Source organism: Corvus brachyrhynchos, unplaced genomic scaffold (assembly GCF_000691975.1).
Source record: "Corvus brachyrhynchos isolate BGI_N302 unplaced genomic scaffold, ASM69197v1 scaffold167, whole genome shotgun sequence".
In the NCBI taxonomy this organism is placed as follows: Eukaryota; Metazoa; Chordata; class Aves; order Passeriformes; family Corvidae; genus Corvus; species Corvus brachyrhynchos.
The window spans coordinates 6,870,151-6,892,555 of record NW_008239547.1 but is presented as its reverse complement, the minus strand read 5'-3'; the positions used below and the strand labels follow the sequence as shown (position 1 = coordinate 6,892,555).

At 39.4% G+C, this 22,405-nt stretch overlaps 1 long non-coding RNA gene across 1 annotated transcript in view; it reads right to left on the bottom strand.

Moving 5' to 3' along the window:
- Positions 1 to 22,405, bottom strand: part of LOC108448465 — a 32,261-nt gene that overhangs the window by 8,986 nt on the left and 870 nt on the right. The window contains exon 2 of the long non-coding RNA XR_001864356.1: positions 16,781 to 17,023. This is a non-coding gene — a long non-coding RNA (uncharacterized LOC108448465). The remainder of the gene's footprint in view (positions 1 to 16,780; positions 17,024 to 22,405) is intronic.

Here is a 22,405-nt window from a genome sequence, read left to right as displayed (position 1 = left end):
CAGACTAGAGTTTTGGTCCAATTCTCTGTATGATCACTCAACATCAACTAAGAAATATTCAATGTTTGGTACATGAAAGCCTTTAAGTATTAACTTACATATTAAGACTTAAAAGGTTGACTGAGAACCTCGTAAGAAGTTTTTCTCTTTCTTTACATTTGATTTTAGATTACACCAGGTTTTTCTCACCCCATGCTGGTAAATCCCCAGATCCAGGGGAAACCAAGGCACACAGCCGTACATGAAAATCTACATTTTAAAGCAGGTCTGCAACACATCTTTTCTATTTATTCCCTGATTATAATTTTGTTTGGTAGTAACAGGGGTCTTTCGAGTCACAGCTTCTGTGGCACACAAATGAAGCCATAGCATGAAAATTACTGCAGGACATGATTACAGTAAAGAATAATTGAAGGCCCAGGAATCTGGGATCCAGAATAAATTTTAGCTTGCCATTCAGTGGTCTCCATTCATTACTATTCAGTGGAAGTGCCATACACACAAACAATAAAAAGTTTACTCTTGGTACTAGAATGCTCACCTGCAAGAAGGCAAAACAGTCTAAACTGGAAAAAAAATAACTGCTGGGATGAATATTTAATGGCTTCTTCAAGAGGTTAGCACAGGGAGGGAGAAGAACAAAGTTTTCCCTTCAAAGACTGCTCTTGTATAAGGTCAGTGAAATTTGTTTTACAACTCTACTGAAATAAAACATAAATTCCCTCTTAGTTAAATTGGTCCTTTCTTTGTTGCTGCTCTCAGACACACTGTGAAACACGTGAAATTTTCTGTATCCTAAAGAAACAGAATAATTTTTTGTAAATTCAGAAATAGTTATAATCTCTTTAGTAGCCAAAACTCTTATTGTTCCATATTGTTTCCTACTTCAACAAAGGAATTTAACACAATCCATTTGCACAAGTCAGTGTCCAGGAGCCACCTCAGCTTTTCATTTCCTCTGTACTTTGCTGAGCTATAGCTATTGTATGATGATCTGAATATTACTGATCTTAGTGCCTTGCAAAGTTTTATTGCCTCAAAATTGACATAATTTTGTGTACAGGAATCGCAAAGACAGTATGACAAGGTAAAGCAATGCTCTTTGAAGAGACATTGAAAGTACCACTATGTAAGACTCACCTCTCCCAACTCACTGAGCTAAAATTTCAAGTCTTAAGAATCTGTTTATGTCCATAAAAACATAGGTCCCAAAGTTTTCAAGATGCTATAAAGAACAGTCACTTATTTATTTTCAAGACTGTTAGTTTTTCTGTCTTTCATGTTTATCACTGGATTTCTCTTAATTTCCTGTCAGACCAGCTACATGGATAGAATACCACAGAGACAAAAGAAAACTTCCACAGTCAAGTGCTGCTTGCTTGGGCTGCTTTGTTCCTCAGAAGTCCTTTTTCAGGCAGCACCTCATTGCCGCAACAAATTAATCACCAAAGCCCTAGTCTGGTAATGAAGTGCTATGGATTTGCAAAAGCTCAAAAGGCATTACATCTATTACCTGAAAGAAAAATGAGGTGAGTGCTCAGCATGGGAAAATCAGCACAGCAGCACTGTCAGTCCAGCCTTCCTCTGGAGCAGTTATTAGTGAAGTTAGCTAAGTCTCAAAACGCTGGGGTTCATTCTTGGCCTGCCCCAAAGAGTCATCTCTGCAGTTGCACTTGAAATCTAGAACTGCATGGATCTTGGGTTGCCCTTTACCACAGGCTTGGTGAAACAAACTGTTCTCAAATACTGGCATCAGCCTGATCTCTCACAGAGGCTTAGATTCAAATACAGGTTACTCATTACTCTATTTTCATCCTCCCCCTCTCCAAGCCTGTCATAACTTTTATCATGTTCTAAAGGAACAATTATGATGTTTATGTTATCATTCAGGTGGCTAAATTAATTATGTGCTATTTTATCTCAACAGTTTTTTGCATTTTGCCACTCTAAAATAAGACAACACTTTTGGGAGATAGGATGGACAGATGTCTTTGGCCTTAAGCTAAAACGAGAGGATGGGGAAAGCACATAAATGCATAAATATGGCATTTCCTGAGTCCAACTGAAACGTCCTGCAGAAACATTCAGCATATGTCTCCTCTGACTCTTGAGACTCAATCCAAGACTGTTACAGCAGTCAGTCTCTTAATGCTCTGCTGAGAGACTTGCTCTGCTCAAGCTCCACAGCTCTCTGGAGAGGAAGAGTCAGCGACTCCTCTGCAAAGTGGTGTTGATCCAAGCTCTTACTCGTGAAGATGGATCAAGTGCAGGAAATCATCCACCACCTAACAGACCAGCTCACCTCTTGCAGGGCGGATACTTTGAGACTGAGACAGAGCTTGACTGCTTGCAGAGTAGGCCCTGACGCAGGAGCACAGTCATGGCAATTTTGTTCTGAATCCACCATAGTTACTGTATTTTTCTTTCAATTACAGTTACTGCAGCTGAAAGCAGAATCAATGCCAAGTAGATTGTATTACTAACACAGCAGTTGGGAGCTCAGTAGCAAAAATGCATTCCCTAACCTTTTATTGGAAATTTATCTCCCAGCAATAAAGAAGAGAGAAAATGAAGAGTATATGGTGAGGTTTCATATTAAAACATCAGCAAGTATGTCACGTGCTGAACACATAGTGCATAAACACAGCAATCCCTGCCTCTCAGCATTTTCTAAATCAAGACATTCTCCTATCTCTCCAGGCATTATATTTTACTTACTTTCAGGACAGTAGAATTGCCTAGAGTTCATGGCCTTTTTCAGGATCATAATACGAGCCATTAAGCAAAACCATATCCATCCAAGATTTTGTATTTAAAAATAATTTCTAACAATATCAGAATCATGTCTCTGCATTATCCCAGGGTATCATTTAACAAATTTTAGCAGAATGATCAAAGAATATGTTTCATTTGGTTTCCCTTACACTTCAGATACCTGTAAATATACATACAAAGCAAGCATAGAACATAAATATTTTTGTAATGGAGAATGGTGTGGGAATTCATCTCATCCACTTAAAAACACAGACTCTGAAACTAAGATAGTTCAAAAGAAAGCACATGTCATCCTATCATAGGTGTCTAGGCAAGTGTAATGAAGCTCAATCTAGATGTCTAACATTAAAATACCAGAAATTAGAGAAGATGAAGACCCACTGCTGTGTGGCAGACCAAGACAAAGGATTTGGGACAGTGTGGAAGGGCTAGGACCACCTGTATGAACTAACTTTTGTTACAAACTTCAGAAGATATATAATACTGCCTGTTATTCTTGGAGAATTAGGTTCCCTGACCATGGGTAACAAAACAAATTTGTAAGAGAAGAATATATTGTCCTTCACTTAGTGAAGTAATTTATATGATAGATCATGTACAGCACTCCAGTGTGCCAATTCCTTCTCCTGTGACAAATAAGCTACAGTATGAAATTTAGAAATTAATATTTATCTACATCTAAGGCACAGTGCAAAGGACAGTTTGTAGGTGTGCAGGGCAGCAGCAGACTTTCAGTAATAGACTGATCCCATACCCCAAACATGAGAACTTTTCTTAACTAAAATTACTTCTTCATATCACACCTTCATCCAAGCCTCACCACACTGACCTTATCAGTGTCTCTCATTTAGGATTTATTCTTGTGTGTTACATCAGAAATCTATAGATTTCTGATACTTAGAAGGCTGAGCTGGACTTCCTCCAAGAATTTTGGATGCTGGTATTGAGACAAATAGTCATAATAATTAACAGGTAGGACAGCCACTTAAAACAAAACAACACAGCTGCCCATTTTTACATTGATTGTCAGAAAATTTTACATATTTTTAAAACATAAGTTTCACCAGAAGAGGAAATGGAACGGGGGATGTGAGGACATGAAGAGCTCAGACTCTCTTCCAGGAATGAAGAATCTGGGCTTGGCCAACAATCTGCTAGTTGGGGAACACTCTACACCATGAGAACAAGCAGTCTAAATAAAGAAATTAGTATAGATAGTAAGGTATCCCCTGAATTCAAGGTAACAAAGCACCTTTATGTAGGCAACAATCCTCTTAACCATCAGTCATCAGTTCATTCATAGTTGCCATAGCAGAAAGCAACTAAGTATTTCAAAGACTGTCATTTCAGAATTGCTGCCAGAAATTGGAGATGAAGGCTTATCAGCATGGAAAACACAAATCTGGCACACACGTCATGTAAACTAACAGTAGCAAGACAAGTGAGAGGCTGAAGTTCAAATGCCCTTTTTCTGTTCCATTCCACCCTGCTTTGATATTGTAATTTCTAAGTTTGAATCACTGGAACACAGTAGCTGGTCTCTTGCATCTAGCAAAATGCAGCTTGGCCTGTGGTTATGCTTTCCAGGCATTACAATACAAATGTGTAAACAGTAAACATAATCATTCATTGAGGGGATATTCTTTCTATTAATCTCTTACTAAAAATATTTTCTATATCTGCTAGCTAGGGACTTCATTAGAAATACAAAATATATGAGAAAGACTAAAAAGTAATACTAATAAACAAACACTTTCATTTACTTTACTTAGTAAAAAGGACATTCAGCAACCAGCTCCAACAGGAGGCTTCAATTGACAAAATCTGTGCTTGCAACACAAAAAAGTAGAAACATCATTGCCATGTTAAAAGTCAGTTGTGGTAGTGAAATAAGAATGGTCTACAGAGAGAAGCATGGCAAATTGTGTAGGGGAAAATGATGTTCTGCCATGAGACAAATGAGTTTTCCTGCAACAAACTTCTCTTCAGAATGCAGTGTTATTTTTTGTGGTTACATATCATGTTGGATTATCACCTTCTCTTCCTCTTAGTTACGTCTGCAGGGCATAAATATTTATTCCATTGACCATTCCAGCTCCCTAGAATAAATGCCATCTACTATGTAAAAAATTTTGTTTAAAGACTGGGCTTTTCTTCTACCAGCCCAAAGTCTTTTTATAGCTCTATTACAGTAGATATGTCTTTTTTCTGTACTGCTGTTACCTAACTAAACCCTTCCCAAAATTGTGCCAAGCACTCTAAAACCACAGTGGGAAGCATTTTTACATTAAAAGCTTTGTTACCTAAATAAAGAAAACAAGAGGAGAATGAAAAAGAGGGCATGTTACAGCTGGGGAACTGAGACACTGATTTGCTCAAAAGTATTTTCCAAAGACATACAATAAATCAGTGGCAGAAGGTCTGATTCCTTATTCCCTATTCAGTCTCAAACTTTCCTTTTTTTATTATTTCCTCTTCTACATGATATTACTTACCCATACACAGGAGCAAGATAACTATCACAACTATTATGCTATGCTATTATATAGCACTAAGGATGAATAAAAATGCAGGCTGTGGAGTATATCAGTTTTATACTGTGCTTTCGTATGTCACAGATCTCCACCCATAACTGTTCTGCATCACTGTTTCCATAGAAACAAGATAACATGAGAGGCTTTGGTGTATGGTACTGTCTCTGAAAGAGTCCAACCTCAAGATGAGAATACTGGACTTTGTAAATGAATTCTGATTTGTGTCTTTCATGCAAAATATATCCCTGAGTGATGTACCAAATTGAATAGTAAAGTTATTTAATTTGTTGATAGCAAAAATTATAGATAGAAAAGAAAACAGGTTTTTATGTGTGACAAGGAGCTGAAAATGCTTTTCCTTTTAGATAGCAGGAGCTACAAGGCAACAGATTATCATAGCAAATTAAAAATGTTTATAGTAAATTGACAGGAAGGAATTTCATTATGGTAGTGGCCTATAGGGACCAGCAAAAGACTAGAGAATTTTTAATATAAACTAGTCCCCCAAAATACAGTTGATGGCTGAGGAAAAGGTGTGATGTGAGATCACTCCATAGTACAGATAAAATGGTAGCAACCCAGATGTCTGCATATCCCAGCGGCTGAGATCTGGGAGATGATAGACAAGAGAAGTAAAAGCCCAACAAGAGGACAGCAAGCTTCAGTGGAGCTGAGAAATAGCAGCAGGTACAATGGAAAAGGAGCTGATTTGTGTAATGTGGTCCAAAAACTGCTGGGAATATGTACATGGAGACTGTAGGACAGAAGAGAGGCAATGGACAAAAATCACATAAAAATTGTAGACAAATAATACACATCCTGGAACCATTTTTGACACTCCTAAAAATTTGACCTGAGGTGCAGCAATACCAACAAACCTCTTCCCATTGCTGAGCTCCAAAGCCCACTAAATAAGCTCACTTCCTGATCTCATTTTTGGAACATTTTTCAGGATACCTGTTGTTTCATAGAATAGTTTGAAGTGCAAAATACGCATAATGGGTTGTAAAACATAGGGAATTTTCTGACTGGCTCCCTGTGTGGCAGGAATGTGATTGAAATACTGTAATATGATGCATTCTTATAATTCAATTACTTTTTTCATATATTCTGGCTGTTTATATTTTTTGTCTACCTTTTGATGTCTAAAAGTTAAATTAATTCAAAAAGTCTATGGAGTTGGAAGAGCCTCCCTCTGACTTGTTGAGATGTGCATGGCTGGGCTTGTATTCTCCTACCATATGTATCTCTTTTAATAGTTCTGACTTCAAGGCGCTGACAGCATTTCTTCATTTGATCAGTAGCCTGAGCAGTTGCTACGTGCTCTAGTGTGTACAATGGAAGAGGCCCAGCAGTGCTACCTCTTTCGAAAAAAGCACTAAGAAAAAGTCACTTCTTTCCCCAGCAGTCCTGCATGGCAGCTCTTCATCTCTGCTGAATGTTCCTAAATGCAGACGGCAGCTCCACGCGACCACGCAGGAGCAGCAGCAGCCCAGTGCTGGGGAGGTCAGCAGCCACAGGAGAGCACAAAGCAGGGGCTTGCATCAGTCAGCACGCAGCCAGTCCAGAAGAAATTAAATTGCCTCCACTAAAGCACTGGCCAACCCTCACTGCAAGGAAAGTCTTCTGTTAAATGGTCTTTTCTTCTCTCAAAACTTTGCTTTACATCATTTGGGAGAGGAACATAGGGGAACCTTTGTAAAATCATGAGAGCTGGGGATAGACTTGTGTGAAAGTATGAAAGTGTAGCTGTATGGTCTACTGTGCAATAGTTTTCCACATAAAATAATCTGTTCTCCGATTCCTGTTCCATTCAGCCTGGTGGGGAATCAAGTGGCTCTAATGAGACAAGAATGAGCAAAAGGCAGACACATAGACTGTGAACTGAGTTTCAGCAATAATGTTTCTCAGGGGCTGGCTATGCTCCTGAGTTTTAACCACTCACTTATTGAAGAACGGTAACTGAAGATGAGTATAAACATGTATCTGTATCTGAACAAAAGTGAGATTTGCACCAAGGCACCCAGTGATCTCACTCCTCTCCCAGTGAACCAGTCCTCTGACCTGCCCCATGAAAGCTTTTCTTCTTCCTCCCTCACTGACAGCTCTGAGCATCCTTTTCATCCAGAGGTCTCTGCCACTTCAGATCACCTGCTCTACAGCTGACTTTTGCTCTAGCCCTGCTCAGGTTTCTAGGGAGTTCAGAAATGACCTTATGTTTTACAGAATTCATTCAAGCTTTAAAACACAGTCAGAAATTTCAGAACCTATTGTATACAGTACCTGTCCATAATATGGCACACCACAAAACTTCCTGCCCTACCTGCAGATTATACAGCTGATATGTATTTAACCTTCATCACATATAAAAGCAAGATACAACCAGAACTTTGCCTCATAGTAGGGACATGAGAACTATGAAAATCTTGTAAATGATTATGGAACAAAGCTTTCAGTAGAAAAGTTGACGTTATAGCAATGCTGATAAATTGGCTATCAAGGTGTTAGTATTTGCTATGGAACTCCTCACCCTTTGCCTTGGAACGGAACTTGCTAGAAGATAACAACAGGGGTCCAGTCTCTAACCTTAAGCTTGACTTATTCCCACAACGACAAATTATAATGATATTATTTAAATGGAGATTACTCAGGTTTGCTGGGTGAGATAAGTAAAGCAAAAGCTTTGGAAGCTATTTCACTCCTTCACAGGGAGAGTTTGAAGGGGATGCTTTTGTAGTGTGTTTTGTTTTACTGAGGGGGTTTTTTTGACAGTCTTGATTTCCAAGCCATCAAGTTTCGGTGACTTCCTTCATTACATTAAACGTACCTCGCTTGGTCTCCAGACAATTATTCTGTTCATCACTTCTTAATACTAGTTTTGAATCTCCTCCTTGTTGCAGATCATACCCTGCACTACTGCCCCAACTCCCTGCTTCCTTATTACCTGTGTTTCATCCCTTTCTGTTAAGGAAGAGTGTAATATTTATTCTCTAACCTCCCTGAAACTGCACATTGTTGTGTTGAGAGGTGAGAACTTCCCATTCACTAAGGGCTCTGGAAGTAACCCTCTAACAAAATTGGAATAATTTCTCATTAAGATTATGCCAGTCTTCAGGTTACAGAAGAAGCCACATGCTTATTTTCCTGCAAGTCTACTGGAAATTAGTACTATCTTAAGAGTGGGTTCATTGAAAAAGGAAGAGTAGGGAAACTTGTATTGATTTTCTGGGAAGTTTTGCCTGTTATATTTCATAAGCTGCTGTAGTTCTCCTGGTAATGTCTGGGATCTTCCTAACTCATTCTATACCATACAGAAAGGTGTCATAGGCTTGAAGCTGTTAATATCATAATATCATATTAAACTAAAAATTGAGAAGTATAAAGACATATAAAATAAAGACTATAAAGACTCATCCTATATTCCTGGTCCTCTTGGGTGTCTGTGTGTGTGTCTGTGTGTGCACACATATATATGCTTAAAAAACTCAAAATCCACTCATATATTTGGTCTCCATAACACTTTGTGTCAAAAACGTCCATGTATTTATTTGCCAGCTTCTTGCTACATGATGATTTTCAGCTCTTGTATTGTAAAAAATGGTAGAAAATTATTCCCCCTCCTCGTCTCTGTGATTTTCTATCCCTCTCTCACATTCCTACTGTCTTGAATTGAATGTCTCTGCTCTGAAATAAATGGTCTTAATCCATTTAGTATATGTTCACATAGAGATCTGCTTCATATTTATTGCCATACTTCTTGCTCTTTTGCCTAAATATTCTTGCTGGTTTATATGGTTTTTTCAGAGGGAATATCAAAACTGTTGGCAGTGTTTAATATGTGACTTCATCCCTGATTTACAAAAAAAACCCCGTATCTCTGTGTTCTGATCTTCTGGTGTCTGCTTCCTCTCTGACAGCATGAAATCATCACAAAACCAGAACTCTGAAGAGGATCTGCTTGGAGCTAGCTGGTAGGAAATGCTCAGAGCAAGGAGATGCAACCACTAAATCCCAACCTTCTCTGAGATTTCACAAGCTCCATATCAGGAGTAAAAAAATACTTTTCATGAGGATCACTCCATGGCATCATATATAAAATACTGTATTGTATACAGAGTACTCACTGGATAAATTGGACTCACTCTGGTCAAATTTACCCCTTTCTGCTGTCGATGATTCCAAGCCATCCTTCTCGGCTCCATAGGAGCACCCACAAGGGTGAACCTACAGGTGCATCTCCTCCCAAGTGACACCTGGACTGGTGTGAAAAGCAGACAACCCTCCTCAGTGGGTTCTGGAGGGTATTTTGTAAGTTTTTTGTAAGCTTTAAAGGAAGAGCTAGAGAGTGCCTAGAGGATTAACAGGGCACTCTTGAAAGGGAACAAACCGGGAGTTAAATTCACAGAATTCAGGAACTAAACTGAGGTTTTCTGCATGCTGGTCAAAAACTCCAACTTGTGAGCTGCTATACAAAGGGAAAAGAGTGTTTATACTTTCCAGCTTTTTTAAAAGAGTGGGAACATCAGAAGTTATTCTTTACTCTTAAAATTCTCCATGTAAAAGATTAATTTTTGTAAATTTGTATGAATAAAAATAGACAATTTTACACTATGCAGTGACACTGTTTCAAGAACAGAAAAGCAAGACATTCTTTCCTATTTTTCCTGCCATACATAGTCTTCAGAATTGAAATTTCTAACCCAATATAGCAGCACAAAAGTAGGGAAATTTTGTCCAACAAATTGTAGAATCTAGCAGCAGGGAAAGACAGGACATTTTTTTTGGCCTTTCTTTTCCCCTTGCTTTGTTGATAAATTTTTCCTCTAGATATTGGAAATGAACAGAGCAAAAGGAAAGGTGGGCTTGAATTCAGAACTGAAGCTTTGATCTTAAAAAGGTTAAAAGTCAGAGCACAGGGAGTACACATATCACTAGGTCAGGGGAAGTGATGTCACACTCATAATGAGCAACAACAATGCTTCTGAAAAAAACAACTTCAAAAAATGCCTCCTAGATATTACATCAAGGGATATGTTTGCATGTTAACTGCCTCCAAGCAATCTTTTATATTAAACTACTTTATGTGCAAGACTTCCAGATCGTTTACAGGGCAAGTGCTTAGGAAAGTAGGGGCTTTCCAAGCGCCTGAAAAGATTGTCTGACTGATTGTCTGTCTACAGGTTTTCTTTTAAAGCTATTTTAAGTATATGATCCCATCCCAGCTATTTAACTCAGGAACCTGCCAATCACACACTGCCTAATTGAACTCTCGGATACTGTAGGATTGCAAGCCACAAAGCATATGAACAAAAATGTGAAAAAAGGGTTTTCTGCTGTTATTTCATTCTTCAAACCCAATTTGATAAGGTCAAATTTCAGATTGCACGACCCCATTGAGACTCAGGGACTAAACTGGGACAATCAGAAAAAAAAATAAAAAGCTAATTTTTTTCTTCCATTTTTGAAAAGCAAGAGGAGGTCTTTAATACTAGTTACTTGCTGGGGCTGATAGCAAGGTCTAGGGTGGGGAAAGGACAATGAAAACTGAAAAAGTGAGACATGAGTCAGTTTTTGTACTGCTGAGCTAATAAATGATGACTGAATGATTGTATGACATCCCCTTCAGAGACACTTGTAATTCTGCTTTCTCTTGTTTGGCTTTTTTTTCTTCAAAGAGAAAATATGAGAAGACAAACAGAATTAGGGTCTAAATAAGGGAAAATACTTCTGGAATACATTCTACAAAAGGCTAGAAATAAACTGTAGTTCCCAACAGTTGGACTGTGGTTCTGACCCAAAGCTCCCCCCCGAGGTTAAGTGAAAACTTCCTTGATTTCAACATGTCAGAACCTAAACCTCACTGTTTTACAGAAATGAGAGCGGCAGTACCTATCTTGGCTTACTTTAAACAAATTTAAACTACTTATTTAATCAGCAAACAAATATTATCATTGTGTCCATGTTTATTGATTGGCTGCATAAATGTGTGTGACCTCAACTGGAATAAACAGGTACAGCTCCTGTGGAGCAGTGAGGGTTAATGTCAGCAGAGAGATCTGAACAATAAAGGAGACAGGACTTTACACAGTCATGGCCATCCATGCTCTTAAATGGTGTGAAATATGACTGAGTGAGCTCATAATATCACCTGAAGAGCTGTTACTGTAAGGAAGAAAAAGCATCTGACCACATATGCTCATGTAGCAGGTGGTTTGCAATTAGGATCACCCCCAAATGTTGTCAGCAGTACATCTTTGATATTTAAGGGGTGAGTGTTAATTCTATTGACCTTATTTGCAGAACTTCTTCCGTCCTGTGAGCATTAGTGACTGTCAGGCTGCACACTTTACATAGCTGTCTACTGGATGTTTGACTTTTAGTGATTTTTTTTTTTTTAACCTGAGGCACTTCAGTCACGTAACTTCAGCAATCAATTTTGGCCCAAAGCAGCACAGGCCTCAGTCACAGAGAAGCAAGTGTTTGCATGCAAGCTTGCTATTAAAGCACCAGGGAGAAGAGTGAGTACACAAAAGCTTAAGAAATAGGAATCTGAGTTGAATCATCACACAGTCAGCTAAATTACTGGCCCTGTAATTAGCCTTTTTGGAGGTCTCTTAATTGTTAATCCCTTTGCTGGTTATAATTGCTTTATTGAATCTAAATTAATCCAATTTTTAAGGAATAATCATGCAATTCTAATGACTACATAAAATTAAAAATATGGAAACTACTTTGAGAACTAATTTCGATTAGGCTCTGTCGAAAAAAGTAGTCTTTGAAATGGTATTTTTTGCGTAGTTTTTGGGGGGTAACATTTAGTTGCAAGGATGAGAGGGGTTAATATTTCATTTACGCAGTGTATGCAAAGCAGTTGTGTTTAAAAATTCACTAGATTGGGAGCATCCACTGCATATGGAGAGCAAGTCAGTGCCAAATCAGAACTGGATCCATGCCAAGGGAAGAGAGCCAGGGGTTAGACATCTATAAAGTGTTGGATGGGATGAAAACAAAGGTAAAACACTTCAGTTCATTACACATCTAGGCTATTTCCTAGCCACTCATGTAAATCAAGTTTTCCAGTCCAAAACCACCGTATCTGAAGATGGACGTTTGCATATTTTTCAGTACACAGAAATTTTATTGGGTCCCATAAGGACTGACTTAACCTGAACATATAGCACTGAAATACCCAAGGTCTTATCTGACCCAGTCTGGGATAGAAAAAAAATATATCATCCAGGTGTCTTGGACTTCCAACACTACCAGGAATTACCTCATTATCCCACAGCACTAGCCTCATCAGATAAAGAGTATGGGGGGAAGGACATGGAAACATGAGAAGGAGAACAGATAAAAGGAAACTAGGGAGAAGAAAAACATGTTGAGTCTTAATTGAGCTTGGAGAGGAAGCAGGAGGAGAAAAACATAGTTGGCTGATTTATGATTTAGTGATCTATGTTTGCAGTAGATTGAAAAATGCTCTTGTTCCTAATATATATTTTATTTCTTGTTTATCAAGTGTGAAGTCAAGGATGAACAAGTTAAGTTATGGGCAAAGTATGACTCTTCTTTAGAGCCAATCTCATGAGAAATTACATTGTAAAGCCCAGTGAGCGTGCTAACATTTTCCAAGCAGTTACACATCATTCTATCTTGAGCCTCGGCTCAAGGAATACATTGGTTTAGTGTGTTACAATAAACATTTAAGTGTATTAAACTTTATATAATCCTCTATATGTATAATGTGCAATCTTGATGCCCAATGCTTCTCCAAGAAATCATCACTGACTGAGCACAAGAAAAGAAATTGAGGCTAAACTTGGAAAGAGAAACAGGAAAGGAGGAGCAGAGCCAGACACACAAACTAATGGAAATACAACCCTTTGTCTCTTTCTCCATTCACCTATAAAAGTAAGGAAAGATGGCCAGGTTTGGAGAGGTAGCAAGAGAGACCAACACAATGAACAGTGAGATCACTGGTAACATGTCTCCAAGGTTTCATAAATAATTATAACTGTTTAAACAGACTTTGCACTTTGATTCCTATATTTCACTGGCTTTAAGAGAATTTCTATCGATTCTATGCTTACACGCACATTTAAAATTCCATATTCAGATGTACAGATATGTATCATCTTTTTTACAAAATACTTTGTGGAGAGTTGAGGCTTCAGCAGGCTTCTGCATTATATATGAGTATTTAGAATATCATCACAATTAGCCCTGATAAAAATGAAATGAGGGTTTGAAACTAGCCCAAAATACCTGTGTTCAGATGCCCTTGGGAAAGCAAGTGTGTAATAAAATGTTACTTTGAAATGCAGCTCTCTATCTCTCACATACAGCTGAATACATCCATTTCAGCAATGAAGCTTGACAGCTGCTCAGAAGAATTCTGTCTCCAAATGCTGTTCTCTTTGTTGGGGTCCCTCCCCTGCCGTGTAGCCCTGGGAGAGGGGCCCTGAGGGCACAGACACGGGGCTTCCCTGCCCCTGCTCAGCCTCGTTCCCATTGGTTGGTTTGTGTTCCCTGCGCGGGCAGAAGGACCCTTGGGCCCGTGACTGGAACAGTTCCTGGGCAGAGCTCCGGCCATGCGGCTGGAGAAATATCCATTGTAAGTCCCCCCTACAGTCTCCCTTTCCTAATCCCACCTTTCCCTTTTACCCTATGTCCTATTACCCCCAGTGTATTCCCAATCCGTTTTTTCATCCATGGTTTCCCTCACAAAACCATGCTTTTGCCAATTGTTTCCCCAAAAATCCCTTTCCAATGCCGAGTGGGGGATGAAAAGGGGGAGGGAAGAAGTTAAACCCTCTCCTGCCTCAGTTTCCCCACAAAGCATGCTCAGAGAGTCCTGTCTCCCTTCTGTCAGCCCTAAGATGTTCCACAGAATCTGATTGGACATTTAAAGACTCAGGAGGGTGGCCTGTTTTGTTTTGAAACTGTTCTTGTTATGTTTATCCAGTTGTTTTCATTCTCCTTTTATTAAAATAAAACGGGTGAGGTGTTGGGGTCCCTCCCCTGCCGTGTAGCCCTGGGAGAGTGGCCCTGAGGGCACAGACACGGGGTTTCCCTGCCCCTGCTCAGCCTCGTTCCCATTGGTTGGTTTGTGTTCCCTGCGCGGGCAGAAGGACCCTTGGTCCCGTGACTGGAACAGTTCCTGAGCACAGCCCCGGCCAGGCGGCTGGAGAAATAAACATCTCTGAAACAGCTATCAAGAATCTGTCTGTCCATATATATTTCCTTTCCACGGGACTCCTGGTTTGATATATGCGTGTTGCAGGATCCCCACTGCAACATCTCTTCACTTGGTTATGAGGCCATCTAACTCTGCATTTATGGAACCTTTAAACATATTTCAACTTGTGCATAGAGGAGGATTTTACAACACACAGCTATCAAATGATCCATTGTTGTAACACACTTTTTTTTCCCCATGATCACAAAATTCATAATTCTATAGACAAAAAAAATCCGTGTCATCTGCATGTATGTCTCAAAGTCCACATATGTATTTAATGCTATTAACATGTTGAGGCCAATTTTTTTAGTCCTTCATGTTTTATATAGAAGTGAAAGAAAACCAAAAACAACCTATGGAATCAGTAAGTTGCCTATAGACACCTCCAGGTACTCAGAAATATTTTTCTCTATTGTTTTAGTATTACTTTACAGAGAACCAAAAGTAAATACATTAAAAGACAAACCATCAGCAGGCTTCTTATTTCTCATTACACGATATCAGCCCTCATGTCTCATTTACTTTTTAAACTGCAAGCACTTCTTGCCTTCTTCCCTTTTGCTTTAGTTGAGATCCTCCTACACTAGGTATAGCAGCTGTACAACCCCTATTATCTCTGTCTAAAGGAAATGTACACTGTGTTCTAGGACGTTGGTCTGGCCTGATCATGCATTCCTCGATGATCCAATATCCAGGAAAGACACATAAAAAGATGCATGATCAAATTAACTATGGACATAGCACAAATTACTAAAGGCCAGTATAAAAGGATGGCAGAAACTTACAGGAGAAATATTCCTATGGGGTCAGGAGCATGTCTGTGAAAGAATTTGAAAGGGAAAAAAACATAATAAGAAGACACTTTTAAGTGCTTTATTAAGAAGAGAAAAAATTAAAATAATAGTTAACAACAAAATACAGTTAATTACTGGCAAATAGGCTAAAGTGTTGACTCAGGACCAGGGGAGCAAAGTTATACCTTTTATTAAACTGACTAATTTAGTAGTAAAAAAACAAAAAAGTCTTCAGGAACACAAACCCCATTACAGACGCAGATGCTTGTCTATTTTCCAGCTACATCAATTGGTTTAATGGGAGAGATTGCTTTTTCTCCACTACCTTTCCTTGCTTATACTCTTAGGCTATTATACTTACAGCATTATTACTTTATCTTGAAAGTGTTCAATGATCTTTTGGCTTTAGCCTTTGCTTAAAAGATCAGTTTTAATGTCATAGCCAACCCCATTAAAATCATAAATAGAAGAGTGAAAATCAGGCAAAAAAAAAGAAAAAATAAGGGTAGAATCTACGTAGATAATGTAGTTGTTTTCAGGTTGGCTAGGTCTGGTGTAATTCAGTTCTGAGAACACTGAAAACATTTTATTAGCCATTAACAATTGTATTTAACAACTTGAGGGACAAGAATTCCAGAAGACTAGAAAGGGCAAACACTTACTTTTAAAATGTCAAAAAGGAGAAGAGCTTAACTTCAATTACCAGAAAAATATCAGAACAAATAATGAAAAGGTCTATTTGTAAGAATTTTGAATATAAACATGGTGTAAGAGACAAAAGAATTTCTAATAAATAAATCGTGTAAGAGCAAATTTCTTTCTGTCTACAGTAGATAACAAGATTTATGGAAAGAAGAGAAAAAACACTGTCATGCATCTGGATTTTGGCTTTTGACATCTCACAGGACACTTGCATAGACAAGCAGATTTGAGGTAGGCAGTTATTTGGGAAATCCTATTCACAGAATTAGTTACCAATAGTTATTAGTGATTCATTTTTAAATGAGGAAGATGCATCAGGTCAGGTTCTGCAAGAATCTGCATGACATGTTCACTGTTGAACTGGTAGGTGATTAAGATGCTTTTTGCATTTGAAAATTACACTAAGCTAAAAAGACTTCAAACCCATCAGAGTGCAGAATGTATATTTTAAATGATCTTGGTGCACAGCAGAAATCTGAATCCAGCTAAGCAATTAAGTGAATTCACATGTTCCTGTACAAGTAAAATTACCTGCACAAATATAAAAGGGAGAATGACTAATCAGACAAACACAGTGCAAAAAAGAATCTGGCAATTAGAATGGATCACAAACAAACAATAAAACTGTACAACTGGCTAAGAAGCAATCATGCTGGGTTAGATAAAATTAGTACATTTTATGTTAAACACACAAAACGTTCCTTTCTTTCTACTCAGAGCTGGTAATTCTTTACCTGGATCCCTGTGACCACTGCAGGTTATCACATGTCAATACAATACATCAACCAGCTGGAGAAAGTCCCAAAATCCAAAATAAGTATGAACTTTAAAAAAAGTTTTCTAGCATAAGTCTGCAAGAACTGAGCTTGCAAAGCTGAATCCAGGAGGGGAAAGACTAGGAGGAGGCTTGACAGCAGTTCTCCAATTTTCAGAGACATTTTTTGTGAAAGCAGGCAATTAATTGTTTTCCATAATCTCTGAAAAATAGAAAAGATTGCAATAACGGAGAATTAGGTTAGAGGTGAGAGAAATAATACAGTGTGAAAGGCCAAATAAGCAATGAGTAATAGACCTACAGGGAGTTTTCCTAATTGCTGGAAATTTTAAGGAGGAATAAACCAAACAACAGTGAGGACTGGTTTTCAGTATTAATCCTCTTTCGGAGCATACTTTTGATTTAGTGGATCTCATAAATATTGCACAAAAAGTATTATTATCAAACAGTATGCAACTTTCTACCCTTGCTCTATTGTATACACTGTGGTACTAAATATCTATCTCTATTAAGAACATTATACTCGAAGCTGAATACGAAAAGTGAAAGTAAAATGAATGCCTTAAACAAGGAATCAATCTCTTCAACTAGTCAGTGTGCTAATGACTACAGCAGAGGAATGGAAACTGGACATATACAGGTTTCTCACAGATTTTTCACAGCAGACCACTGCTTTCTGTCCAAATATTTAATTGATCCAAAAAATTAGTTGTATTATTAATTATATCTGCAGAAAGTGAATGCCTTTGTGAGTAGTCCATATTGCACTGGCTTCTAAGGTTACTGCATGCTCAACAGTTTTCTGTTTCTTCATAATGAAAAGTATATAAAATAAAATCAATTTCTCTATCCTGTAGGTCTGCCATGTCCAGTCATTAGTTATGTAATACTGTGGATGGTATTTAAATCATACAAGCATGATTATCAACTAACCTATAGGTTTGATACATGTATCAGCATACCATTCAGAGGTAAATCCTTTAAGCAGTCTGGATGACACTCCTCTAAATTTCTCAGACAGATGAAATAGTGAAAATTACACCTTGGGCCATTAAGAGGAAAGGAGGTCCCCATCCTCTCTGACATAACTAGATTCAAATAGTCTCTACTTTGTTGTAGCCTCTATGCCTTTGTCATTTCTTACCTTAATATTTCTGAGAGAAATGGCATATGAATGTTTAATTAAGCCTGTGATGTCTTCCGTTTCCAGCTCTCTATAGTGCTTTAATAGCACACGTGCACTGTTAAACAGACCTTCCACCTCCATCTGGGTGGAAAAGTATGACTGAGGCCAAGATAAATTCTGCACACAAAGCTGGGGAGGACCAAGTCCAAGAACAGTGAGAAGGCAATGTGCTGAGCTTACCCTCACTACATCTGAAAGTCCTTCTCTTTCATAAAGCACATTTCTTAGTCTTAAAAAATAACAGGGAATAGCAAAGAACAGCTGCTGCTAAAAGCAATGTTTTACCTGTCCCTGTTGCTGTGCACTCATAAAACTCACAAGTCTTTCACACAACTTTACTCAAAATTGTAATTATATTCTAGAAAAAGTGTTCACAAGATCACACTTCCCATTATGGATCCTTGTACTTAGAACAAATCTATGTATGTACATATTTTCTAATAAAAGTGAGTTACTAGGGACTCCTCATAAAATATAGCACTAAGAGAAAAGATTATTTCAGAAAGTTTCTTTACTTCATCTCAGGAATTCTCAAAAATCAATGTCATCAAAAATAAGATTTGAGAGAGGTTTTAAAGTTATTTTTAAAAACAAATACACAGGACAGGAAAGAGAAAGCTTATGGTGAGCTATACAAAACCAAAACCTACTGCTGCTCTGATCATTATTCCCTGTTCCCAGTTATTGGATGACATGCCAAAGCAGCTGAGATGACAAGGTCCAGGAATAATTGTGTTGGAGCTTTAGAGCTCCCTCTGGATCTGTCACATCGTTGGACTGTCCCTGTGTTGTTTGTCTTCCTCATCCTCCAGAAGGCCATTCCCTTTCCTTTCAAAATTTATTTTCCATAATTTGTCTGGTTTTTATCCATTCATGGACAACGTTCCACTCAAACCCTACATACATCCTGCAACACGTAAGGTGTGTACAGAGGACCTTCAGGCTGAGACTGCAGGCTTTGCACAGGGGGGCAGATGGATTTAGGAACACGCCTGCTGACATGAAATATGCATATTTTTTTTTGCATACCTGGGGCCTTCCTGCGGAAACACAGCCTGCACACAGTCTGAAGCCTTCACAAATACATACCACACCCCCTTAGTCAAGTACCTATTTCCTGTTACAATGTTGGGGTTTTTCCTGACTAGATCCTGCTTCAGTTTGGAAAACTCAGACTTGGTCCTCTATCTCATGTGTCCTGTTCGAGTCAGGAAAGTTTAGTCTGCTGTCTGGAAGCAGCTTAAGGACAGAGTTGGATTTGATTTGAATTTTGTATTCTGCCACTGAGATAAAAACAGAACTCTTACATTTCAGGGGTTCCTTGTGTCTACACCACTCAGACAGAAAGCTCCTGAGAGTGTCCAGAATACCCTGTGTGCCTGCACACTAAAGGTGTTTGAGTCATTCCCAGCATCCATAGCTGTACCTCCTACGGGTAAGCACAGAGAAAATCCTGGGGCGCCAGGTCTGTGGTGTGCAGTAAGTCATCCATTACTCATCCTCCCGTTTTTCCAAACTGTGTAGATGTTATGAGCCTTCCATGCAACCCTACACAAGACACAGGGTCTCAGAAAATGGCTGGGAAAGAGAGGAGGAAACCAGGGTCACAGCCAGGTGCAGGCCCCACAGTGTCAGCCCTCCTCATGGTTTCCCAAGTGTTGACATCGTCTGAACTTGCAAATAGAGGCTGTGCCTGTGCATGGAGTAAGGATAAGAGGGCACAGAGATGCTCATAAGGACAAGGGCCCCTTATTAGGCAAACTGTGGAGGTGCCGCCATGGCCAGCTCAGCTACCGAGGGTCTGCAAGCCTGAAGGTGGGTGCAGCCCTGTGTACAGCCCTTGCTCCTACAGGGCACACCTGAGACACAGCCAGAGGTGCAGCCTCCCCTCACTGGGGATTCTCAGTGCCCCTCAGAGGCTGCTGCAAGGTGTGGGAGGGTGGGCAGACAAGGCAGTTTGCCTTGATGACACCTTCAACAGAGCCACAAAACACTGGGCCTTGAAGTCCAGCTATCACACCAACAATCTCAATCACCCAGTATGTAAACCACTATTACAACATCCTGTACAAATAAGGGCTTGTCAGCAAGAATGAGATCCTTGAGGGCAGAGCTGCAGTCAGTGTTTGCATGGTATGCTGCAAGAAAGTTGCTGGGCTTCCTCTTCCTCCTCCTCCTCCTGTTGTCCCTGCGTAGTGCCCTGTCAAAACATTGCTGCCCACCAGGGTACAGGCACCATGTGCCACAGGGGAGAAAGAAACCTGGATAAGCAGGGCAAAGGAAGGAGAGGGTCTAACCTGTCTTCCTACCTTCTTGGCCTCAGTTTTGATCCATGGATCACAATGTGATGTGACTGGTAACCTATGGAGATAGGGAATAGGCCTGCATTCTCCTTTATTTGGACACTGGACACATATCCAGCAGATCAAAGGGGAGTTATTACATCTTTACCAAGCTCCATCCAAGTAGCTCCACACCATCCACTGCCAGTTTGCAGTTCACAAGCACAGCCTTTCTCCAGTGACAAGACACATTTACACCATAAGTTCCTTAAAGTCCAGTTTTTACATTAAGAACAAGCCTGTGCTTTTTAAGAATAACAGAAAATGCTACGTATGCATTGATAGATTGAAAAATAGTAACAAACATCTTCTCAAAAATTCAGGAACCATTATGAAAAGACAGTGATATTGCACAGTATGCATCATATTCTTATCTCCAGAATATCCTGACCTGAATCTATCTGTATTCAGCTTTTTCAGAAAGATGGAATAATCCCTGGGGATTTCACCAAGCACAAAGAAGCAAAGTGATGTGTCCACAGTAAGTAAAACAGTGATTCAGAAACGTTCTTCCTCAATCCATTATCTGTCAAGCAATATTTCTTCACCTTATTAACAGGCCAAGAGATCATGAGAATTAATCACTGTGATTAACTGTGCTTATAGATAAAATGTATATTGCAGATTATGTTCTATTATGTCTGGGGTTGGGGAGAAATCATACATTGCATCAACACTGCATGCTGACTGTGTCAGTTCTGCTGCAAACTCAGTTCTTGCTGCTCAGCTATAAACAGTGCTCACAACAAATGTGAAAAGTATCACTCTCCATTCCAAGGTGGAAAATTGCTGAAGAAAAGTGTTCTGGTAAACAAACCCTTCCTGATGGCTCTCTGAATATCTGGCAGTGAGCACAACTCCTGGTTCGCTCTGCTGACAGAATCAGCCTCACTCCTCCCTGCTAATAAAGCAAGGCTGCATGTCAGGGAAGGCTGAGACCACTGATACAGAAATAGAGTCTTGGTGTCAGCCTTAGAAAAACCCAGCCAAAGCTACACTTTTTATCAAACCATCTCCCGGGTATGGCCCGGGTGTTCACTGCAGCTCAAATCTCAGCTGTTGATACTCACCACATGCTCAGCAGTGCTCAGCCCCACATGGCAGACACAACAGATGTATTTTCCCAAGTTAGAGATTCTTGAGGACAACAATTTCACAACCTGTATGCAGCCTCTTTCAGTGCTGCTCAGAAAGGCTTTTGTCTCACTGGAGTCTTCTCTGCTACAGCTTAAGCACATTTTTCTTTCCTGTCAACCAAGAATATGGAGAGCAAACTATCTTTGTTTGTACCCTCCTCACTTTGCTTTTGAACATCCTAGACAAGGTCACTATGCCTGCTAACAATATTTTACACTGTTCAAAACTGTTAAGTGCTCATATACCATCCTGTTCCAGAAAGTACACGGGATGCAGCAGGGATGCTGCATGTAATCATTTGATGGAAAATATGTTTAAAGTATCACATGCCTCTGCTCTATTCCTCAGTGTCACACAGGATCTTCAGCACCTGGATTGGATGGCACAGAATTTAATGGTTTGTTTTCCCACTTCACCAATCACATGCACAGTGCTGACTGCAACTGTGCCAAACATCCCATGTAGTACCCCTGACAGGAAGCCTGGGAATTTTTTCCCTTTCATTCATTAAGCCATTCTTACACAAGCATGAAACAGGCAAGCTGACTTTGCTGTTACTAAACACACCACAAAAGTGACATACTGTTTGTCCAATGCATTTAGTCTGCTAGCAGTCACAATGAGATATATTCATACCATCCTCCTTGACAGTTTGCACAAGTCATCGTTCAGAGGTGCCCACCTCTTTCCAGTGACTCTATGAGGAACACAGGCTCCTAAGTTTTGGTGCACCAAATCATATCTTAGTCTGATATCTAAAGTGGACAGTGAGTCATTCTTGCATCAGCACCAACATGGGTGGTTATCTCTGCACAGGACTTCAGGCATATGCAATATTTGCATAAAATCATGCAACAGACCTCCCACAAGCATCCAGGCTGGCAAAACCCAATGGCTCAAATACTCCCAAAAGAGGCAG